Here is a 23,777-nt window from a genome sequence, read left to right as displayed (position 1 = left end):
TGCACACTTTTCTAGGGTCAGGATACACCAACTGTTGGGTATGATTTTGTATACTGTGGCCTGGTGGACAGACGTATAGAAGGCAAGCCTAGTATTGTGACAGGGACAACTCAGAGCTGTAGCCAAACCAGTTCAAGGTAGCAAGGCGAGTGGTCTAGGACAAGTCTCAAGAGGTGGTGAGCTTGGAAGGGGGCCACAATGAGCACGAACAATGACAGTCAAGGAACTCACGTTCCACAATCGGGTATCAAAAAACTTCTTTACTTATTGCCATATAACAGTATTACTTGCTATTAGTCATTTCATTCACCATCACACAACACTAATAGATACATATATACAATCTCTGGAGTAGGGCAAAGTACACATCAAACCCCTGAAATGGAAGGTACATATTAGTACAAGCACTGCAGGTCCACACCGATACAGGCCTAGCTTCAGAAGTCCATCCCTAAGATGCATGGGGCCTTATGCCCAGAAATGCATCAAAGTTCCATATAGTTGTGTGAAGGTGAGAAAAAAAATGAAGGTAGGGTCTCTGGGGTCCAACGAACAGTTCCAAGTGTTAGGGGACAAGTTATTCTAACAAACAAACGTGTCACCCAACTTTCAGAGTGCTTGTGCGAACAAGCAATGGCAACGGCAAACTATTTCAAATGTTTATATCAGTTATCAAAACCTTTAAGAGTTAGGGGTTCAGGTAAGAATTGGTATAACTCACCCCCCTACTCAAATTCTTCGTAGGACTGGGCAGGTCTGCTGAAGAGGGTCCAAGGTCACTTTTCTCGCCGTCACCCTCAGTCTTTGATCCCCAGGGGGTTGCAGGTTTGATCACTTCTCTGGTCGGCTACTATTGCTGGTGCAATGTTTTCCAGTTGAAAAAAGCAAAATAACTTAATGCAGGCCCCCCTCTCAGGACAGGAGTGGACGCAGGCAAGTCATTTCGGACGACGGCCACCCGTGCCGTGGTCAGACTTCGCATTCTACCTCGGGTCCTCTTGATGCTAGGAACATGATATTTCACAGAGGTAAGTCTTAAAACACAAGACGAGGATCCCCCCTACCCCCCCAGTGCCAGGCCTCAACTTGGAACGGTGACGTCTGCAGCACATTAGCCCAAACTCTGAGCTGGTCAGCCACTGGGTGGTCCAGGGGCACTTCCCAACGCTCTTGTTTACCTTTGCAGATGGGGAGCAGGTGCAAGTGGATCTAGGTCACCTGGCCTAAGCCCCACCCACCTGGTGCCTTGCTGCTTGCCACTCTTTTTCACAATGACCTGAAGGTTCGTCTGAAGGCAGACGAAGAAAAGGGCAATTCCTGTTTGGACCAGGAGAACCCAGGGCCCGACCGCAGGTAAGCATGAACCAACATGTGTTACTCCCTCTGTCCCCACAGGCCATCCCCACCCCCTCTGGTCCCCCCCGCGATATTCCCTTGTGCCCCCACCATTCTCGCACACAGGTGTTGCCTGTTTTGCATGATTCTTCTACCCTGCTCCCCCCTCAAGCCTACTTCTGCAGGAGTCTGTCCTGATAGATTCTGGTTTCACCCTCACTGTCTTGTAGCCAATGCTGGATTTGACTTTTATGGACTTCATTCACCGTGCGTCACCCTTTCTCAAATCTCATGCTGGACTTCCTTTGCATCTTGTACACATGGTGGCCCTGAATCATGCTGTTCCCATCTTCATCTTGTATCCTGGCTTCCGACACTGTGTTACTACTGACTTCTGCAATTGTATTCACTCTCCCCTCTTGCTTCTCCACTCTTGACGGCTAACTCTGTTCTCTCCTCCTTTCCCTTCTCCCTTTTCCTATCTCCCCCCCCCCCACTTTCTTCTAAGCACTTACTCTATCAGAATTGTCCCTGGACCTAGTATGATCGTAACCTTGTCTGTCTCCTCTCCCCTTACTGTTTTTTTCCTCCCCACTCCCCCCCCCCCCCCCTCCAGTACTATCTGAAATGTCGTCAGGCCTAGTAGGATAGTCCCTTGTTTTGTTCGTCCCCTAACTTTCTGCTCTCCTCTTGTTTTTATCCGGCACTATCAGAAATGTCGTCAGGCCTAGTACGATAGTCGCCTGCGTTCCATTTCCTTCCCACTCTCCCCCTGCCTCATCTATGTCTTAGCTCTTGCACTATCTGAAGTGTCGTCAGGCCGAGTACGATAGTCGCCTGCGTTCCATTTCCTTCCCACTCTCCCCCTGCCTCATCTATGTTTTAGCTCTTGCACTATCTGAAGTGTCGTCAGGCCGAGTACGATAGTTAATTTCACATCCTTACTGTTCCTAGCCTGTAAGAATGTCATTGTATTTTCCCGTGATCCCTCCCTTACCTTGAAACACATTGTGTATAGGCGCTATATAAATAAACTATCATAGCATATCTTCTTCAGTAGGACTCCAAGCTGACTTTGAGAACGGATGTTCCCTCGATTGCAAGCATCGCAGCTCCTTCGCAGGACTGCTGGAGCTCTTCCACCCGACGGGGCTCTACCAGGACAGCAGCAGATGTTGGTTGCCAGGCCTTCTTCCAAAGGGGCTAGATAGGATTCTTGGTTTCTTCCAGGATCTCTCTAGAGTGGGTGCAGGGGTCCTCTTCCTATCCAAGAGGACAGGTAAAAGATGAACCTCCCACTAACAAATGGCAGATGTGGCCCACACACACCCCAGCAGTGGCCCAATCAGGACCACTGGTGGCACAAATCATGAATACCAGTCACACACCAAAACCAGTTTGTGGATTGGGACCAGACAGTCCCAACCCACTTCCTGGCAGCAAACACCCATGGCCCACCAGTAGCCCGCCAAAGGTCTTGGCTTTCCCAGGCACTGGAATTCCATATAAGGAGAAGGGCAAAAGACAAGATGGCAAAGGACAAGTGAAAAACCATGTGGTACGTCCATGTTCGGACACTAGCCACACTTGGTAGCCAAACGCGGTAAGGCCAAAATGAAAAACCCCAAAAATAGCAAAGAGTAACTGCTGCCACCAGCTTGTCCCTTTAGGAACACCTAAAGTAGCCAAAAATCCTCTGAGTGTTAGTCTAGGGCAAAACAAAAAGTGTACCCCATTGTAATACACATTGTACAACGATAAAAGTAACCAAAAGTAGTAACAAGACTAGGGGAAACAATGTTTCCCAGCGCCGACAGCCTTATGGACAGGTCAGTGTTCCCATGACAAATTAGCAAAAACCTGTGTAGTGCCTTCAGCTTCACTGCACTGCAAAAAGAGCAGGTCAGAATCAAAACTAAAGGTGTTCATAAAAATAGAAGGAAAGGTGCTGTAAAGAGAAATCTTTCCTAACACTAACTTACTTTGCTTAACAAGGTGTTTACTCAATGAATGCATGGCTCTTCAAGTAGTGCAATAGACCGAGGTGAAGGCAAAACCTCCAGAAGATTTGAAGGTACAATAAATACTAGGGATTACCACGCAATAAGATAAGGTGTAGACAAAGCATCTATATAAATGAATTTAAAACTGCACAGGAATGAACTACAAAGTCAACTGACATTGGGACCTTTGGAAACAGGGCTAGCCAATCAAAAGGCTAGGAAAGAAGGTTTGCACTGACAGTATAGAAGCCTGTATTCCTCAGTGCCACTATTCTCCCTTCACGCCGTGCCACAATTGTTTTTCTTTTCACGTTCCGCTCACCCTCACAACCCCCCCATTCCAAGCACCATGCAATCTCCACGACCTCTCCTCACTCGCTTAAACTGCCGCTCCAGTCCTCGGTCCCATGCTGCTCTCAATGCCCGCCTCCTACAGCTGCCATGAAACTTAGAAAAGGGACTTCTGCCCCTTTCTATGCTGCATAGCAACCATCTTTTTTAAATGAATAAAAACAAATATGTTGGCCTTATGCTGTCATTGCACACAGTTCCCTTAAGAAAAAGATTATCGCCCGAAAGGGAGCCACCTGGTGCAAACGGCTTTAAGTACCTGGGTGTGGTCTTGCCCGGTAATGACCCTACGACCCTCACAGGGGTGACTTTGTGCTTGTGATAGTGGCCCGTTACCAGCCAAGGCCAACCCTCCAAACAGACTTAACTCTACAACGTAATAACTTAATGGAATATGGCACAGCTACAGGACCATAAAATGTTTAGACAAATCCACAAAGTACAACTTCACATTCAGTGAGGATCACAGGCCTCCAACATAATTACCCTTAAGCGCAAATGTTAAGTATATAGTATTCAATTAGCCAATAGTAACCAGGGAAGGAAAGCAGATCTGCATACAGAACCCTATAAGCAGTTGGGACCCAAAGAGAATCCAGAAAGAGGAGTACCCACCAGAGTTACCCAAGTCGAGGAGTTTGACTCACCAATAACCAAGACAGTAGATTGCAGAGTTGAGTAGCCAAAACCAGCAGAGAATGTCCAAGTTTAGTTTTGGATAGGCTAGCTAATCACAAGAGCTCTACTGCCACAGAACAAAACAAAACCCCCTCAGGTGAGTAAGCGAGTTTTGTGAGGATTTGGGGGGGCGGTACGATTGGGGGCACCAGGAAATTCCAACAATGAAGTCGGCTGTGAACAGCTCAGATTTGGAGCTTGCAAAGGTAGATTCAGGATGGTTTGGAGTTGTTCCCTGGGCAGGTAGTGCTCTGCCCTGGAGCGTCAGAGGAGCAGCGCCACCAATTCCAGCAGCATCAAGGCTGCTCACAAGAACAGATCAACAAATACACACTGTTTAAGAGACTGTACAGTTCAGTTTCTGGAGCAGCAGCAATGAAAAGTTGTGGCCATCATCCAGATTGGCAAGGTTAGCAAACAAAGACTGTGGCCCCCTAGGTGATCAACCTAGCAAGCCCAACTGAGTTTGAAGGGACCCAGTGCAGAAGTGCAGGTGAAGAAACAGAGGCTCAGTGACTAGGTAGTTTCAGAAAATTGTGACCACTGCCATGAGTCATAGATTGCGGTGTGAAGAAAGCACACAGTTGGGACACTCCACTGGACTTCTCCATGCCGGGAGGACAGCACCAGGGTCTCGCTACTCAGATAAAAATGGTGCACAAGGGATCAATTAGAGCAGCACAGGTAGTATTTACAACTTTCTGTTTCACATAGTTATATTCTGTACATCTTTCATCATTTCTACAAGCATGACCTGTTGGCAGAATTTAGGTTTTCAGGAAGTTTTAAGTATTGGACCATTTAAAATTAAAAAGAAAAAAGTGATTAATTGCCAGATTGAGTATACATTCAGGAGAAGCATAACCTTCTCAGAGAGTCTGCCATGACTTTCGCTCTTGATGAAATGCCACAAAGATCAGGCTGCTGATAAATGGCAAGCTCCAAATAAAAATAGCAATCCGTCAGACAGGAGAGTTATTTGTAGTGTGATCCAAAGGAAAATAAAAGATTTAAAAAACGGAATATCCTTGCAGTGAAACACCCTTCATTGAAGGAGAAAGTGTTTGAGCATGTTGAAGCTTGCCTTAAACTAGCCACTTTGGAAAATCCTGTCTCATCCATTAATGGAATGCTTCTACCAATAATAAAAAAAAGTACTGAATGAGTTAAATGCATCACTAATTTAACTTGAGAATCTGGTGTTTGAGTCCAATTCAGTCAGGTCACTGGGGTTAACCTTTTACAGATTGCTAAGGACTTGCATGATCATATTCATTTCTCACTCAGATTCACTTGTCAAGGTAAGTCCTATATTTGAAGGAGTGTTGCACTTCGGCCACCTGGGCGACAGCCACAACCCTCGATTATGACAGTTCTTGGAAAGGTTCATTATTTCCTTGATTATGGGTTAGTTACAGATTGTAGTTTTTGGGTTATTCATTTGTGAAGAATCTGGACAATTCGTCCCTTCTCCCCAGAGGCGAGCCACCCCAATGGAGGCTAGGGAGGTGAGCCGTAATGATGTATGTGCACAGAATAAGACTTGTAAATGGAGAGAGACCGGGAAGACGTGCACGACTCCTACGCAGAAAGGAGAATCCACGATATGCAGAGGCAAGCCTCTTGGAAGACATCCTGGATGGGCAGAGCTATGCACGGCCACTAAGCCAGTGGTAGCATAGCAGGAGCTAAGCCCACTAGCTGGAGGCTATGAAACTGGTACGCTGACCCACAGGGTATGTCCGAGCAAGGAAGGGAGGCAGAAACCAAATTGTGGCGCAACCATGAAAGCCCAGTGGTGGGCTGGGCACCCAGCAACTGATGCCCAAATAACAAACCACCAAGGAGCCAGAGTCTCCAGGCTCCACACGGAGAGTGCAGGTCCAGGTGGGACAAGCATGAATGGGGAGGTCAACGCTCCCGAGTCTGCCACAACCATTCCTGGTATGAAACACTAGAAAAATCGAAAACAAGCCTTGTTCAGTATTAGAAAGTGAGAGACTTGTATAGACACAAATCTTGTGAACCAAAGAGTCAAAATGAATATGTGTGTTGTTGTGGAAGCCAAAAAAAAGATTTTAGGGGTTTTAATTGAGGCATATCAGAGCCACAGGACTTTGGGGGTGGGGGAGAAGTGTCCCAGTGACAAGAGCAGGGGTGAATTTTCAAAGTGTCCACATATTATGCATTTTCAGCAAGCCCTACCCTTTTCCTATGAGAACAATTTGAAAATTAAATGGGTTAACCTACAAAAGAACAGTGTAGGGTGGGAGACACACAGTATCATAGTATGCACGCAAGTCAATTAGGCCAAACTAACTTATAAAAATGTGTAATTCAAAAATAAGATTTCAGGTGCAGCAGGGAGAATCTCGAGGCCACTCGGGATTCAAAAAACAAAAGCACAAGACACACACCTGCCGTTACCAGCTGGTAGCCCCAAGCTGCACTCCTAGTGGGACCTAGTCCCTGATGTTTTTTTTAAACCTCGTAAATCCAATTCAACTCCCAATAGGAAGTGTTTAGACCTACGATGGTCGCTTATGTAAATTTGTTTCAATGTAATAAGTTTCTCATCATTTGCATAGTATTCAATAAATCAGCAATGTATATAGAGTTCTGTCAAACTCTATGTCTACAGACAGGAACCACAAGGCTAAGACAAGCCAGTTAGACAGAATGTATTTTATATTTTAACAAAAAAAGATCAAAAGGCACACCACGCTATTACATTATAGTGTGGGATACCATTTCAGCAAAATTATATATTCACACAATTCTGAGACAATGACAGCGATCCAGTTGAGCTGAAAAACAACACTTACAAAAACCGTAAAGTATACAGAAGTTTATACACAAAATAACACATTAAAGAAGGGATTTCTTTGTGGCTGAAAAGACCACATTAGCACGTTTGTCCTTCTGGGCAGTATAATTCACTCTGCTCAGAGCTTCCTAAACACACTCCTAAAATCATGTGTGCCGACGTGTATCGGATTAATCAAAGTCCATCTTCAAGGCAGGGTGTGTTCTAGTTTCAACAATGTTCAATATAAATTCCTAAAACGAATAAGGATAAACTAATTAGACCTCCATGGTAAGAAGGAGATTTATCAAGTTGCTTTCATGTGAGCCGAAGTACACTAACCTTGATTTCTGTGTACGTAGAATATACGGGCAAATACCTGTGTGGTAAATGCAAAATAATATCAATTGCAAGTGTTCATTCCAAGGCAAGAGTCACTCTCTCAAACGATACAAATGATGGCCAATCTACTTACCCGGAAGGAAGATCAATTCCTCTCCCCGGGTAATGTAAAGGTGACAGGCTGTGATTTCCAGTGAACAATGGCTGAAGGCAAGAAAAGAGGTCAAAGGTATTCAGTTCCTGTCTAGAGAATATACCTCATAGCAACTGGTGAGGCATATAAATCAATAAAGTCAGTGACTAGATAGGTTTCTACCGTAAAACAATATTGTACTCGTGTGGGAACAAAACTTAACTTCATGTGCATGTCAGGAGAATATCCCCCATAGCAACTAGTGAGGCATATAGATCCATCAAGTCACTGACTCAATAGAATCACTGTACTCGTGCGCAGTGAAAACTTAACAGCACACACCTAGGGAGGTCTGCTACTGACAGCGTTTGGAGTTTGGCACCCATAAAGAAATGCTTACTCATTCTCCACATAACAAACGCGAGTCTGCAATCTGTTACCGTTTACATGAGAACGGAGCAGTCAGGGCCTACGGTAAATCCTCAAAGCCACTCACCTTCGAGGACCACGTTACACCAAGGAAAATGAGCTGTGTCGTCAAGACGCGCTGCTCATCTGACTTGTATTCATGGTCATCAAGGAGGCAGCGCGCACGCGCGTCCCGGCTCCTGTCTCCATCTTGGTGTGGGACTGGACATTTGCAACATCGTGTTTGTAGGACGTGCATAATAACAATATACCCTCCTCTCTGTGCCCGGGCCCTGCAAAGGTCCAAAGGGACCAAATGCTTGGCTGTATGTAAATGTTAATATCTATATAGTAAACACCATAAACTGGGGTGCTGGAGTAGATCTAATTGCAACGCGCACAGGCACCAACACTGCGGGGCAGCGCGTAAAGTGCACGTGTCCATGGGTTCATCTTAAAGTAAGATGTGAAGCTGCGTGGCATCCTGTGGGGCGCAGCTGTCTCAGCACATCAGTGTCATGGGCTGGGGGACCACACTCATCTCAATTAGGGATGTTAAAGTGAGAGATAGAAGTCTCTCAGCAATCGCTGGTGAGTAGAGGTACATGGGCTCTTGATGAAGATTAAGGGCGGGAGGAGGGGCATCAAAGCAGTAAAAAAAACTGCGTGGTGCTCCTACCTCCCGCTGGCAATCAAAATGAAGAGAAGGGACTAGGTGTGTGTAACATGAGTGAATGAGAAGTAGAATACTAGTGACTCAAGGAAGGTTGAGGGCGAGAAGAGGGGCGCTGAGGCAGTAATCTACTGCATGGTGCCCCTACCTCCCGCTAGCAGTTAACCATCTGGTGAAAGTGGGGTGGTCAGATTACCAACTCTCCCCTCTCTCCCCGAGGTTCACTCCATTAATGGTGTGATGTAGAGTACAGATACATCAAGACTTCTGGATGTCAGCGAGACCGATAGATCCAACCAATAGTTACATATGATTTTCGTCAATCTCTCGGTTTTAGAACCGTTCACATTCTGATCAGTTGGTAGGTGGAGCAGATGACAAAGCATTACTTACCGTAAAAGCATTTTTGATGGTTGTATCTGCTTAGATTCACATGCTGTGCATAGGTCCGACATCCAGTGGTCACTGCGGAGTATTGCATTTTGTTTTTCGTAGTCGAAAAGGGGACGTCGACAAGGCGTGTCTGTAACACTATCCCTATAGTGACGTGCGTTGTACCCACAATCCCTCACACGTCGAGGTCCCTTGTATTTTTCTGCCCTGAGGGAGCCTTCTAGACGTGAGTGAGTACAGAAAAGAGAGAAATATAGAAAAGGATGTCTATGTTCCTTCCATCCGAGCAGGGAGGAAGGGTGGGCGCATGTGAATCTAAGCAGATACAACCATCAGAAATGCTTTTACGGTAAGTAATGCATTGTCTTCTGATGTTTATTAATCTGCTTAGAATCACATGCTGTGCATAGACTAGCGAGCAGTACCCGGAGTTGGCGGTGGGTTATGAGAAGGAACAGTAGAGAAAAGATGTCTTAATAATACCTGTCCCACCTGGGAGTCAGATTTAGAGTGTGCATCTAGACAGTAGTGTTTTGTAAAGGTGTGCACAGAACTCCAGGTATCCGCTTTGCAGATGGACTCAAGGGGAACATTTGCAATGAATGCTATGGAAGCCCCAGTGCCTCGAGTGGAATGTGCTCTTGGCTTGAAGGGTAGTTCTCTCTTAGCAAGAGAGAAACAGAGAGTGATGCATTGAACAATCCATCTAGATATAGTGGACTTTGAAACTGCATCTCCTTCTCTTCCTGCTGCCACCGAGACAAAGAACTGATTAGTCTTTCTTAGTGGTCTGGTTCTTTCCATGTAGAACATGACAGCTCTGCGTACATCCAGTGTATGCAGACTTTTTTCTCCCAAGCTGGAAGGGTTTTGAAAGAACGTTGGTAGTTCTATTCACTAGTTTACATGAAATTTCGATATGAATTTTGGTGCAAACCTTGGGTGTGTGCGTAGAACCACCTTATCCTTGTGAACTGTTACGAAGGGGTCTAGTACAGAAAGAGCCTGTAGTTCACTTACTCTCCTAATGGAGGTGATAGCTATTAGGAAAGCAGTCTTAAGAGTGAGGTCTTTAAGAGTTGCCTTGTGCATGGGTTCGAAATGCGGGCCCATGAGTCTAGAAAGTACCACATTTAAGTCCCATCCGGGAGCTGGGTTAGCTATCGGAGGGTGTACTCTCTTTACCCCCTCTATGAAGGCCTTGATAACTGGTATCTTCCACCATGACACTTTAAGTTGGGAAGTGGTGTATGCAGAAAGTGCCGCTAGGTGGACTTTAATGGAATTGAAGACTAGACCTGAATCCAGTAAATGGGTCAAGAACAGAACAATGTTAGTGGGAGAGCAGTCAACTGGGTTGATGCTCTTAATTCTACACCAGATGACAAATCTTTTCCACTTGCTAGAATAGCAGTGGCGAGTATTAGGTTTTCTGGCTTCCCTGAGGATGTCCATACATCTCTGCGGGAGTTGTAAATGTCCAAATTTTACGATCTCAGGAGCCAGGCTGCTAAGTTCATGGTCTGAGGGCATGGATGCAGTGTCCTGCCCTTGTCCTGTGACAGCATGTTGTACGGGCAGGGAAGTTTCACTGGAGGAGATAGGGACATCTCCATCAAGTGAGCGAACCATGGCTGCCGGGCCCACATTGGGGCCACTAGTATCATGGTAACCTGCTCCTGGTGCACCACTTTGTTGAGAAGGGGAGTTGGGGGAAAGGCGTAAACAAATTTCCCTGACCATTGAATCGACAGACCGTTCCCCTTGGACTGGTTCTGGGGGTACCTGGAGGCGTAACTTTGGCATTGTGAGTTTTCCATAGTTGCGAACAGGTCTATTTCCGGGAATCCCCATTGCGTGAAGACTTCTAAGACGATGTCTTCATGCAATTGCCATTCGTACTCTTCTGGCAGGGGGAAGTCTCTGCTGAGTTTGTCTGCTAGCAGATTGGTTCCCCTGGTACATGTTGTGATAGTAGTAACATGTTGTGTTTGAGAGCCCACTTCCATATATTCTGGGACAGCTTGGACAGTCCTGGAGAGTGAGTGCCCCCTTGCTTGTTGAGGTAGTACATGGCTGTGGTGCTGTCTGTGAGGACGATCACTGTCTTTCCTTGTAGGTGTTCCTGAAAGGCTTTCAGTGCTTTGAACACCGCTAGAAGTTCCAGCAGGTTTATATGCTTGGATGCTAAACTCGGAGTCCACGCTCCGTGAGCAGTCTGATGGGATAGGTGAGCCCCCATCCTGTGAGGGATGCGTCTGTGGTTAGAGTGGCTTCCACTGCGGGTGTGGCAAAAGTTTTCCCTAATAACAGGTTCTCTTTTGTCCACCACCGTAGCGAGAGAACTAAGGATTGCGAGACCACCACTAGATCGTCCCATTGTCCGCTGGCCTGACACCACTGGCTGTTGAGCCACTCTTGCATTGGGCGCATGCGCAGGCGCGCGTGAGGTACCAAATAAATACATGACGCCATCATCCCTAGCAAGCGCATTGCTTTGCGTACCGTCACCTCTCGACCTGCCACATAATGGGGGATCTGAAACAGCATGTTTTGGACCCTCTCTTTGGAGGGGAAGACGTGGCCGTCCTTTGTTCGAATTAGAGCCCCTAAAAATTGTTTGACTTGGCTGGGGTCTAAGCTGGACTTCTTTTCGTTGATGGAGAAGCCCAGTTGGTACAAAAGGTCTACGGTCTTTTGGGTATTGGAGAAGCAAGTTTCGTAAGAATTCCCTGTTATGAGCCAGTCGTCGAGGTAAGGGTATACCGGGATGGATAACCTGCGCAGGTGGGCTGCCCCAAGGTATTTGGGCGTGGAACCTTTGGGGCTGGAGCCACGACCTCTTCCTTTTCCACGCCGTTGGCCTCTTTGACTGAACTGGGTGTTGTTACCCTGGTTAGAGGGCCAGTTGGTAGCAGAATAAAATTGCTGTTGGTTTTGCTGCTGGCGTAGGCCACGAACGGAGCGTCTATTGCCATAGCCGCGTCTGTTAGGGGCCTAGAAATTTGGTCAAGAGTCTTGATGGTATCAAACTCTTTCTTCGCATGTTCTAGGGCCTCATCAACTGCTTTCCCAAACAGATGTGTTTGTGTTATGGGCTTATTTATCAGGGACGCTTGGGTTTCCGGCTTAAATCCTGAATTGCGTAGCCAGACATGGCGTTTGAGAAGTATTCCCTGAACCAGGGAACGGCCAGCCGTCTCTGCGGCATCTAAGGAGTTCTTTACGATGCCCTGGTTTACAAGAGTTCCCTCTGATATTATAGCTAACAGGCGTGAACGCAGGGGTTCTGGTGCGTCCTCTGCTTCGCTGCGCAGCTTGCTCCACTGTGCATCCGCGTAGCTAGCTAGTAGGGAATTGTTATTTGTAATCCTAGTTGAGAAGGCGGCGGAGGTCGTGATTCTCTTTCCAAGTGCATAGAGCTTCTTGCCCTCTTTGTCAGGTGGTGCCTCACTAGTGGATAGTGGTACCCCCGCTCTTTTTCTTGTATTAGTAACTACGAGGGAGTCCGGAATAGAATGTCCTCTGATGTACAAAGGGTCAGAGGATGAAGGGCTGAAGAGCTTTTCTATTCGAGGGTTGACCCCTCTTACTAAGGCAGGATTGGAAAGGGAAGGAGATATTCTTCTCTTTATAGAAGCCAGGAGCGGAATAGACTGGCTAACAGGGGCTTTTTCTTTAATAACTTTCTCTACAAAGTCTATGTCAGGAAGAGTTTCCCCTGTGTCTATCTCAAAATGCGCTGCTGCCTTGCGCAATAGTGCATTGAGTGAAGGTTGGTCATCTATGGGAGAGGAGTTCCCAATATGTGAATCCTTGAGAGGAGAAGGGTGAAAGACATCAGGGTCTGAGTGCACTGATGGGGATTGCCAAGGTTGCACTGATGGGGATTGCCAGGGCTGCGAGGTAGCTGTATCTTCTTCAAAAGCTCCTGCAGTAGTGTAAGGATCTTCTTCGAACCCCTCTTCCTCATGTTCTTCCTCTCCACCCAAACACTCCTCATCTTCCTGGAGGTATTGCTCCTCTTCAGTGAGGTCATATACGTCTGTGGAAGGGGGAAACAGCCTAGGAATCTTGACCCTAGGGTCATCCTGGGGCCATTCTCTTTGTCTTGTGTGTGGGTGGGTCTTGGCTTCCCAAAAACCTTTCCATTTTCTCCATACAAGAATGGAGTCTTTCAAGGGTCTCATGGGGTACCCCTGAATAGTCTAGAGGGGGGTAATCGGTGTTTTCAGCTTCAAAACGCTTAGAACGCTCCCACAACGTCGAGGAGAGGTTTCCGTCTCCCTCTGAAAAGCCCTCCGGTAGTTCAGAAGTGCCCTTAGATGAAGGGGGCTGTTCCTGGCTACTTTTGTGCTTTTTCGGCGCGGTATTCGACGTTTGTTTCGTCCTCCGCGTACGTTTGTCTTCGGAAACAATTCTCGCCAGGCTCTCGACAACGAGTTTGTCAGTCGAGGGCTCTGGTGTCGACGTTGCCTGCGTTGCGCGTTGTTCCTCGACGGCCGCTCTATGGAGCGTTACGTCGGATGATTTTGAGGTAGCGCCCGTGTTTGATGAAAGCCCAATCGATGGTCGCGGCTGCGTTTGCGGGTGGGGCTTGAGACCTTTACGGTCTGAAGTAGACGCCGGAGTGCCCTGCGTCCCCTTCGGCGCTGATGGATCCTTCGTCCTCGACGAAGAAGAGCCGTGGGTTGTGTGTTTAGTCTTATGGGGTCTATGTGCGTCCTTGTCGCCGGGGTGTTCATCCCCATAAGCAGGGCATGAGCCGAGCCCGTCGGGGCCGGGGACGGGCGTCGAGGAGCGCGAGCGCTCCTTCTGGGGGTTAATGACTTCCGTAACGGACGTCGAGTTATCACCCTCCTCGTCACTTTCTGTAACAGCGGCGGCGGGTGAGGAAACTGACTTCGACATAGCGTAGTCCGCCCACCTCTTAACTTTGCGTTCTTTAAGAGTTCTTGGTTTCAAGAGCTTACAGGCCGCGCAGCTGTCCTCTTTATGATCGAGGGGCAAGCAACGATTACAGAGCTTGTGTTTATCCTTCCAAGTGTATTTGCCCCTACAGCGTGGGCAAAACTTAAAAGGTGTCCTCTCCATAGCTGAGGCAATAATAACTGGTGATAACAACCCCAAGGGAAAGATAGGGGAGAAAGAAAGACATTCTCAAAGAGAAGATAAAAGTTCGAACCCCCACTCTCCCTACTGTACGTTGGCCGGCGAGGCCAGGCCACGTGTTCAGCAGCGCCGAAGGATCTCCTCCGCCTCTTCCCCTCCGTCGAAAACTTGCTCGGCGGAGAAACAGCTTCACAGCTAACGTCAAGGGGAGGGATCTTTAACAATATAATAAGTATAATTAAGGACCAAGGGCCGTAGTAAGTATTAGCAATGTCTCTCTAGGAGCTCTGCGTAAGGCGGCCAGAAGCTGGGCGGAAAAAAACAATCTGAGGGACCTCGACACGTGAGGGATTGTGGGTACAACGCACGTCACTATAGGGATAGTGTTACAGACACGCCTTGTCGACGTCCCCTTTTCGACTACGAAAAACAAAATGCAATACTCCGCAGTGACCACTGGATGTCGGACCTATGCACAGCATGTGATTCTAAGCAGATTAACAAACATCAGAAACCTATTTACAGACTCAAATGATTGACCATAATTCGATCGCCCGGTGCCCAAGCCGTACACAATCTGGAGTGTGACAGTGAAACCCGACAGCTAAGTAATGTTCAGATAGGTTGCTTTAAAGACATGTTATCACAAGTATCTGTTGAACTCAATTTTAACCGTGACTCATGCTCAAGATATGACCTTAAGCATGCTGTACAGGGTGCTTAGAGATGTACTGTTAAAACCACTACACCAATACCCTACAAGCAACATTACAATAAACACTACCAAAAAACACTACAGAACACACACAAGGTCAAATTCACAATTCATTCCTCTTGGGCTCAGACAGTCCAATAGATCAATCCAAGCAATCTCCCTCTGAAGTAGTCTCTTGTGGACGCCCCCCCCCCCCTCTTGGTCCCACCTTCACTTGTTCCAAAATCATACACTTAAGTTGGGCAATAGAATGCCTTGCTTCCAAAAAGTGCATTGATACTGGTGATCTGAGACTTTGTCCGAATGTTGGACTTATGCTCAGTCCAACGCAGTTTCGCCTTTCTCATGGTAATCCCAACATAATAGAAACCACAGGGGAATTTGAGGGCATAAACGACATTTGTGGAATCACAAGTACACAAATGTTTTAGTGCAATAGGCTTTCCTGTGTGTGGGTGTGAGATTGTGTTCCCTAGAAGGATATTACTGCAATGCTGGCAGTTATGATAGGGTTGTGTCCCATTGTGTCTTGTCAGTGTCCCTTGAGGCAAGGGCAAGTCTGCTCTAACCAGACTATTTCTTAGGGGATCGCTGTTTCTGTAGGCGAATATTGGCAGTTGTTGAAAGAGTGGTTGTGTTAGAGGGTCCATTTGCAACAATGACCAGTTTCTTTGGATAATGCTCCTGATTTGTTTGCTCTGAGCGGAGTATGTAGTAACATATACCATGGAGTCATCTTTGTTCCGATTTTTGGGTTTGAGTAGCGTTTCTCTATCAATGGTTGCCACTTTCTCCTCAATCTGGGCTAAGGTGGTTGGGTTGTAGCCTCTTTCCTTGAACTTGTGACATAGTGATGCAGATTGTCTCACAAATTCAGTATCTTCTGAGATGTTCCTCCGATAGCGTAAAAATTGGCTTAGGGGGACACTGTCAATTGTCCTGCGAGGATGAAAACTCGTTGCCAGTAGGAGGCTGTCTCTGTCGGTGACTTTAGTGAAGATCCGTGTCTCCAGATTATCCCCTTTAACATAGACTTCGACGTCCAGGAAGTTGATCATGACTTTGCTAGTTTCGGTAGTAAACTTGATCTTCGGGTGCATTTCATTCATCATGCAGAAGAATGCATGTAGTTCATCGTCCGGACCCGACCAAATGCCAAACACGTCATCTATGCATCTTACAAAGATGGTCAGATGACAGCCACCTTGCCGATGTCAAGACATGTTCCGTTTCCAGATGATACATATAGGTGTTCGCATATGCTGGGGCCATTGCGGCCCCCATGCTGGCTCCTGAGATTTGTAGGTAAAATCTGTCTTGGGAGGCCACCAGGGGGCGCAGGCAGGATGGACGCCTGAGCTTCGAGCTCCGCACCCAGCCCCGGGTAAACTGCGGTCCACCAGCGGAACGAGGGTCCCATGAACCACGCGACCCCCACCAAGAGGTGCGGGAACCGGTAGCCCCCACCTAGACCCAACTCCGGTCCCGATCCGACGCTCCTACGCAGAGCTTTACGGGCTGAGACGATACCAGCAGCCCCTCCCCCACGGCCTGGTGTGGAGCAGCGTGGGAGGTGACGAGGGAGAGCGTCCGCGCACACATAGGCCGTGCCGCTCACGAGAGGGCCTGGGGCCGCGGACACTTAACGCGGCCTACCGCGGATCATCGCACGAATCAGGGGCCCGACCCGAGGAAGGCCATCCGCCCGCCCAGGGAGCTGCGACATCGCAAGGGGGCCGACGCGGGAGCGTGCCCCCCTTTCCATCGCGGCACGCATCAAGGCAGCCCGCGGCGCCTGGGGGCTCCACGCCTGGCGCTCCTGAGGCGGGGCAGCCGGGAAGCCGCCGACGCGGCCCGGAGAGGGCCATCCTCCCACCCTTAGAACAATGACACTGCTGAGAGGCCGACGCTGGGGCGTGCCCCCCGCCCTTCCACCGCGGCCCCGCGCCTGGCGCTCCAGACACTCGAGGCGGGGCAGCCGAGGTGCCGCAGGTGCGCTCTGTCGGAGGGAGGCCCGGGCCTACCTGCCCATCCCACGGCCCCAGGGTCCGATCCGAAGAAGGCCATCCATCTGCCCACGGAACATCGACATCGCCCGGGGGCCGACGCGGGAGCGCACCCCCCCCCCCCCCCCAACACACTCCCCCCTCCTCCCGCTCTCACCTAAGGAAAGTGCCAGGGGACACCTGCAGCCTCGCGACGACGACCCTCCCCACTGCGGCTAGGTTTGGGGATCAAAGTGAGGCAAGCATAGAGGGCAAGGACCCCTGCCCGGCACCCCTACAACCCCCCTCCATTGGAAGGCCTCTTGGAGTAAACGGGGTACCAAAGGGAACGTTCCGCAAACTAACGGAGCCAAACAGGGTAGACACGATCCTCCCATGAGCTGGAAAGAAAACTTGCTGAAATACCAATTTGTTGCCAACGAGAGTGTCATGGCGACCGGGGGCCCCGCTACCCCACCCCCAGACTTGGGGGCCATCCAGAACAATATCCAGACGATTCTAGAGGAGATACGAGGGATGAGGACTGACATGGGCGCCAAATTGGCTGACCTCACGACCAAAGTCACCACCCTAGAAGACCGAGTGGAGGGAGTCGAAAACAATCAACTCTCTGTAACACTCCTCGAAACCCAAATGGACATTAGACTCCAAGACATGGAAAGACGAGAGGAAGAACTCTGGCTTAAGGTCGACGACATGGAGAACAGGGAGAGAAGGAACAACCTGCGCATTTTTGGCCTGGTGGAGTCCGAGGGCGAATCCACACAAGGACTCGAGGGCAAAGTGCACGACATTGTGAGGATCGCCCTGGGAACATAGGCTCCGGGCACGATCAACTTTGACAGAGTGCACCGGGCGGGGGGGGGAGGGGGGGGGATGCAGAGGCCCGCGCTCTGTCTTGGTCCGGCTACATTATTATAAAGACAAGGCCAAAATCCTAGAGAAAGCGAGGAACCTCGGCAACATACAATATGGCGACTCAAGGGTGTCCATCTTCCAAGATCTGTCGGCCCTCACCCTGTCAATGAGGAGGAAATGTGGCACCCTCACAAGATGGCTTCAAGGTAAAGGGGTTCAATACCGCTGGGGACAGCCCTTCTCTTTGGAATTTGAATGGCTAGGGGAGAAGTACCACCTGGTGTCGGAGGAGGATATTCGGAGGGCCACAGACGACCTGGTCAGCGACCAGGCGGGCCACTCAGGCGCCCAGGACGGAAGAGCCCGTGACCCCCCCAGGGGTCCTGACAGACTGGTGAACCACAGCGGCAAATCCAAGGTCAAGGGGGCCCAGAAGTTCCGGAAAACTAGACACCCGTCGACAAACTCTGAAGATCACTCGAAGTCATGATAATACCGCTCGAGCGGAGGTGGAGGAGATCACGAGGTGAGCATTGACTCGGGGCCCGGGCTCTGGAGGTCCTGGGTCCACGAGATGCCATAACTGGACGCCGCGTTGGCGCAACGGCTGGCCCGCCGGACTACAGGGCGGGCGAAAGTTTGTTAAAAAGTTAACTGTTTGGTTGAGTTAGCCCACACACGAGGCCCAAGTTAATGGTTGGTGGGCTGGAGTGGGGGCTCATGGTTCCAGAATTCTACCTCGGACACTTGTACCGAGGTTCTGACGGGCCAGCCTATATTGATCTTGAGAATTGGGATTCCCTAACACATGAAAATCCCGGGGCTGGGGTTAGAGTCCTTGGTGGTTCGTTGACCAACCCCACCGTATGTTGGGGAAAGTGGACGAACGACTTATGTTTCAGGGGAAGGGTGGGAGGGGGGGAGGAAACAGGGAGGGGGGCTTGGAATAGGGGGGAGGGGGGAAAAATGGTCAACAGGGCAGACAGAGTGGTAAGGGGGGAAAGTCAGTTCAAGTCACGTAAACTTGCTTGGCGGCGGGCTCCGAAATTCAGATACTATGAGGGGTCCAAAGTGCACAACCGAAAAGGCGATAATGATTGAAGGGAAGATAGGCACGTTGAACGTCAAGGGCCTTAATTCTCAAAATAAGAGGTCCCTTACGAGCAATATGTTCCGCAAACAACATCTAACAGTTCTATTCCTACAGGAAACACATAAACGTGGGAGGGAGTCCAGAATCAAAGGGAAAGATATTGGCTGCAACTACTGGGCATCACACCCGACCTCAAAGAAGGAGGGGGTGGGCATTCTCTTGGGAAGGGCACTCCAACTCACAGGGGTAGAAACCAAGAGAGGATTTGGAGGTCGATTTTTAGGTGTTAAAGGGTTTTGCGAGGGACAGCGCGTCACTCTAGCCACCATATACGCACCCAACTCGGGTCAGGTGGAATTCCTCACGCGGGTCTTCAGTGTCATGGACGAATGGGCAGAGGGGGCCATGATACTGGGCGGGGACTTCAATCTAATAGCTGACCCCCAACTGGACTGGTGGTCTGCCAGGGGAGGGACACCCAAGGGGATCACTAAGGACAACCTGGCCTTGCAAGCCCTCCTGAGGGATCACTACTGGGTAGACACCTGGCGCAAAGCATACCCGGGCCAGGGCGGTTAGACCTTCTTCTCTCCCCCGCACTGCACCTACACTAGAATCGACCTCCTGCTGTCCTCAGAGGAGGGGGATGGGGTGGTAACCCAACCAAGGGTTGAGGCCATAACGTGGTCGGACCACGAACTGCTCGTGGCTAACTGGTCACTGCCCGTTGCCCCGAGATCAACTCGATGGCGGTGCAATGACACGCTCCTTAGAGACCCCGTATTCCGCGACTTTATGAAACAAGAAATGCTGGCCTACTTTGAGACAAACGACACCGGGGAGACTGACATGTCTATGGTATGGGAAGCGGGGAAAGCCACTTTTAGAGGTCTCCTCATAGCAGAGGGCTCGAGGCGCAAAAGGGAGAGGGGCCTGATCGAGAGCAAAGTCCGTGCGGAGTTGCAGGTCTTGCGGACCAGATTGGGCGCCCCGGGGGTTGATCGGGAGGCACTCCTGGACGAGATGCAGGGCAAAAGACAGGAGCTCCATACGGTTCTCATAGGGGAGGTTGTCAAAAAAATGCGGTACACTAAGCAGTTATACTATGAACGGGGCGACAGGGTAGGGACTCTGTTGGCACAAAGGTCACGGGGGTGCAGGGTGGAAAGAGGGATTACCCAGCTTGGTGATGAGGGAGGCAGAATTCATAGGGACCGGCAGAAAACAACGGAATGCTTTGCTGACTACTACAGCAAACTTTATTCCAGGCAAGTGGGTGAATCACAGGAGGATATTTCCTCCTACTTGGCGGAACACCCCCTCCCCAGGCTGACCGACGAAGACCTAGAGGCCCTCGAGGGGGAAATCTCAGAAGAAGAGGTGGAGGGAGCCATCAAAAGACTGAAGGCCGGAAAGGCACCAGGCCGAGACGGCTATACAGCAGATTTTTACAAACAGACCCAATCGATCCTAGTGAAACCCCTGGCTAAACTGTTCAACCAGATTAGGAGTCGCGACACAATCCCACCGACATTCCTGCAGGCCCTCATCACCGTCATACCCAAACCAGGCAAGGACCAGACGGACTGTGGGTCTTACAGACCCATCTCACTTCTTAATTTGGACGCCAGGATTTTCGCTAGCATCTTGGCTTCCAGACTGGAAAACTCCCTCCCACGCCTGATACACCCAGACCAGGCGGGATTCGTCCTTAACAGACAGGGCTCCGATAATTTAAGGAAAACGCTCCACATACTTGCCACAACTGAGGCCAGAAACGAGGGCACACTCTTACTGGCTCTCGACGCGGAGAAGGCCTTTGACAGGGTCAGTTGGGCCTTCATGAGGGAGGTCCTCACATCTATGGGGATGGGCCCAAGGTGGTTGGGATGGATATCTGCGCTTTACTCCTCCCCCTCGGCCAGAGCGGTGGCAAACGGAATGGAATCAAGAGAATTCCCCCTTGAACGTGGTACGAGGCAGGGATGCCCCCTATCCCCGTTAATCTATGCATTGGTAATGGAACCATGGGCAATCTCGGTCCGCAACGATATAGCCATCAGGGGAATACAGATGGGGGACATGCACTGCAAAATTTGCCTCTTCGCAGATGACGCCCTGCTTTATGTCACCAGACCGTCCCAAACAATCCCCCGGTTGCTACAGGGCCTCACGCGATATGGGGAGTTATCGGGGTATAAAGTCAACCTGGACAAATCGGTAGCATTTATTGGTGGGAATCTATCGGACCCGGAGATGGCCTTTGTGGAGGGACTCCCCTTCAAACGGAGTGAGGAGGGGTTCCGGTATCTGGGAGTCCAGATCACGCGCGACCTTGAAGACCTGTATACGGCCAACTTCCCCCCCCCCCCCCACCCCCCTCTGGTCAGCAATCAGGAGAGACATAGAAAGGTGGGCGGGAGCGGGTCTCTCGTGGATGGCACGCCTCAACTTCATAAAAATGGTGATTCTCCCAAAATTCCTGTTTCTCTTCCAGATGCTCCCGGTGCAGGTCCCTAGGGCCTTCTTTTAAGAAACAAAACGTGTCCTCCTTAATTTCCTCTGGCAGGGTAAAAAACACAGAATTTCGTACGAGGTACTGACCAGGGCCAAGGAGGACGGGGGGGTGGGTTACCCTGACCTGGAGACATATTACAGGGCATCCCAGTTGAGGATACTGGTTGATCACTTCTCACCGGGAACGAAAAAACAGTGGGTAGCCATGGATAATAGGCCCCTTGCACCTGTCACAATAGAGGAATGGCTCTGGGTCCCAAGGAATAAGATCCCCAGAACCGTCCTGAACCATCCGATTCTGAAAGTACTGTGGTCCTTATGGAGAGAGGGAGGCTACTACAGATGGCTCACAACATGGCCCTCCCCCTTAAGCTGCATTTGGGCCCCTCCTTTCCTGGCCAAAATAGCAAAACCAGCAGCATACCAGACATGGTTCGAGGCAGGCCTTAGCAGGACTGGTCATATGTGGGTGGGGGGCTCTTTCTTACCCCTGAGTGACCTTGAGGAGGCCCTGGGAATAGGCACGCTTTCCCCTTTCCGTTATCTTCAGCTCAAAGGTGTCCTCACTGAGCCATCCTGGGGCGATACCCTCAGGAGGGATCTTACAGACTTTGAAAAGCTCCTCCTGACCGCGAGGGGCTCCAAGGGGATAATATCCCGCCTCTATAAGCTCTTTCTGTTCTCTGTCCCCAGAGACCCACCGCCAGCACGCACACAATGGGGTAGGGACCTAGGTGAGGAGATCGATGACGAAAGATGGACGGAGATGTGTAGACGGGCTAATCGATCCACGGCCTCCCTCCAGTATCGCCATCAGGCCCTCAAGATACTACACCGATGGCACTACCCCCCGCAGAGGATAGCTAGGATGAGGCCAGGATATGACCCCCACTGCTGGAAATGCAGGACAGAAAGAGGAGACTACCTTCACATGTGGTGGGGATGCCCAGTGGTCCAAAACTATTGGGACAAGGTACGGGCCTGGATCAAGGGGGTGGATAGGGTTGAGCGACCTTCCTACCCTTGGCTCCTCCTCTTCGGAGTTGACATTGGGGAAGGCCAAGAGGGCACTCAAGACCATATGCTTCAGGTTATGCTGGTAGCAGCCAGATGTTGCCTGGCACAGAAATGGAAACATCCGGGAATGCCAGGGGAAAAAACCTGGGTAACCAAGGTACGGGCCATCTACGACATGGAGTTCCTCACACACCTGCTTGATGAGTCCAAATCCAGCATCGAGGAAATCTGGCTCCCCTTTTTTGACAAATACGGTCGAGCGGTCTAGTGCCTAAGGGTGATGCCGGGTGATGCCGGGGGAACCCCCACCCCCCTCCCCCCCAAGGACACGGAGCCATGACCCGCAGACCCGTTAGTGAACTTTACCCAGTTGGTCCACACGACTTCGACGTGCCAAACGCACAGTGCACTGACACTTTTGTTTTCTAAGGAACCCGTCAAGCAAGCAACTAACCAACCTATGAACATTTGAACTGAAGGGGGGTGGAGGGAGGGAAAGGGAGGGAGGGAGAAGGGGTGTGTTGCGTTTGGTTTTTTCTTGTTAACTCATATCTGCAAATGTAATGTAATTTCGTAATGCACAAATGAAACTTAATAAAATCGATTTTCAAAAAAAATCTGTCTTGAAATCTGAAGAAATTGTTCATTAGCACCAATTTGAGCAATGTTAATGCAAATATCTTGTCGCCCTGGCAGTTATCACAATTTAATAGTAGCCATTCAACAGCCTCTAGGCCAGCCTCATGCACGATATTGGTGTAGAGAGAGGTTACATCCATAGTAAACAGAGTATCCCTATCTTTGACAAACTCGATCTCCCTTAATTTTGTCAGAAAGTGGGTAGTGTCCTTGATGTAGGTCAGGGTTTCCTGTATGAGGGGTTGTAGGATTCTGTCCAAGTATTTTTCCAATGGTTCCAAGATGCTGTCTGTTGCCGCTATAATGGGTTGCCCAGGAGCCTACAAAAGGGCCAGGGTGCAGAGACCGATTGGGAAATCGCCAGAGTTCCCCAAAGGCCTGTCCAGCTCTGGACAAGAGTGAAAGCAAGAAGAGGATATGAAAATGTAATCCTGGAGGGATTTGTACTACTGGTAAAGACTAAATGGATCCTGGAGGCATTTAGCCAGCGGTGAGTAACAAACGAGATAAAACAAGAATAATTGTCTGTTGGTTCCCCAGGGAGGGAGAGAACAAGACCTGTATACAAGATAGTCACACTTTAGTGACAAACTGCATACAAGGACTAGATATCGTGTAGGACTATGCTGCGAAAACCTCGATACTGAAATTCCAAGTGCCAAGCAGCTGCACATGCAGAGCTTGTTCTGCAAGCCTCA

General features: G+C 49.6%; 1 protein-coding gene across 2 annotated transcripts in view; it reads right to left on the bottom strand.

Moving 5' to 3' along the window:
- TAF5 (TATA-box binding protein associated factor 5) overlaps window positions 1–23,777 on the bottom strand; it is a 304,035-nt gene that overhangs the window by 120,498 nt on the left and 159,760 nt on the right. The window lies entirely within an intron of this gene.

Source organism: Ambystoma mexicanum, chromosome 8 (assembly GCF_040938575.1).
Source record: "Ambystoma mexicanum isolate Mex_15411 chromosome 8, UKY_AmexF1_1, whole genome shotgun sequence".
Classification (NCBI taxonomy): Eukaryota; Metazoa; Chordata; class Amphibia; order Caudata; family Ambystomatidae; genus Ambystoma; species Ambystoma mexicanum.
The sequence above is the reverse complement of the archived record's forward strand: the minus strand, read 5'-3'. Positions and strand labels throughout refer to the sequence as shown.